The 1,275-nt window shown below is 45.2% G+C and overlaps 1 non-coding gene across 1 annotated transcript; it reads left to right on the forward strand.

Annotated features, from left to right (window-relative positions):
• Positions 1-114, forward strand: trnal-cag (transfer RNA leucine (anticodon CAG)). Its single transcript has 2 exons — positions 1-38; positions 80-114. It is a non-coding gene; the product is annotated as a tRNA-Leu (tRNA).
• Positions 115-1,275: the final 1,161 nt, after the last annotated feature.

Consider the following 1,275-nt stretch of genomic DNA (forward strand, 5'->3'; position numbering starts at 1 on the left):
GTCAGGGTGGCCGAGCGGTCTAAGGCGCCAGACTCAGGGAATGAAAGTCCTTCCTACGAACAGGAGTGTTCTGGTCTCCATCTGGGGGCGTGGGTTCGAATCCCACTCCTGACATTTTTTGTCCTTAAATATTCAATCGAGGGATGTTATTACTGCGAGGAGAACGTGGGTTGTTTGTGTGGATTAGAAAAACGGTGGAAAGACAAGATTGTGATTTCGTCACGGCACATCACAGCACAACAGATCATCGTTCATCGAGTACTGGGTGCCCGATTTCTTCAGAAAGAATTCCCTGGTGGAGGATCTAGGACCGAAATGTCGGCTGTTTACTCTTCTCCACAGATGCTGCCTGGCCTTCTGAGTTCCTCCAGACATACTCAGCTAATCAATATATAAAAGTGTTTAAAGTGAAATCATTTGTTGTCGGAAATGTGAGTCACGTGAGTGTAAGAGGTCACCTTTTTGTATGGAAAGCTTGATGATTGATGGGCAGTGACTGTCCTTGAACGTGGTGGGGTTAGTGAGTCCTGAGGCGCGTGTACTTTCTACCTTCAACCTGAGGGCAGCAGCGACAACAGCCTGAGTGTGAAGATCTCTGATGATGGATGCTGCTTTCCGATGACACCGGTTTATGTAGATTAGCTTAATTTTTGGCAAAGCTTTACCCGTGATTGACTGGGCCGAATCCACTAACTTGCTTTTGAGATTTTTCTTCAAAGGCCTTGCTGTTGCGTATTAGGTCGTGATGCAGGCAGACAATATACTCTCCACTACACATTTTTAGAAGTTCGTCTAACTTTTTAATTTCATGCCGAATCTCCGCAGTCTCCTGAGAAAGTAGAGGAAATTGTAATACCCACTAATATAAAGTAACTTCGGCTCTCCACCTCTGATCCTCGGATGAGAACTGGCTCATGGAATTTCATTTTTCCCTCTACCGAGGACCACAATCACTTCCTTGTTCTTGCTGACATTGAGTGACGGGGTGTTGCCACATCTTTTTTAAAATTATCCCCTCTTAGTTGAAATGTATGCCCGATGGTATAAGCCATGTCGACCGTGGGATGGAGATAATCTCTGTGTACTCTACCTTTATTTATGCCTCTCATAGTCTCAGAAACATCTATCAGATTCCCGGTCGCCCTCCGCTACTCCAGAGAAAACAACCCAAGTTTGACCAAAGTCTCATTATCGCCCAAATCGTCTAATTCAGGTAGCATTTTGGTAAAGCCTTTCTGCACTCTCGAAAGCCTCGTCACTCTTTCTATGACCATT

This window comes from Mobula birostris, chromosome 13 (genome assembly GCF_030028105.1).
Source record: "Mobula birostris isolate sMobBir1 chromosome 13, sMobBir1.hap1, whole genome shotgun sequence".
NCBI lineage: Eukaryota > Metazoa > Chordata > Chondrichthyes > Myliobatiformes > Myliobatidae > Mobula > Mobula birostris.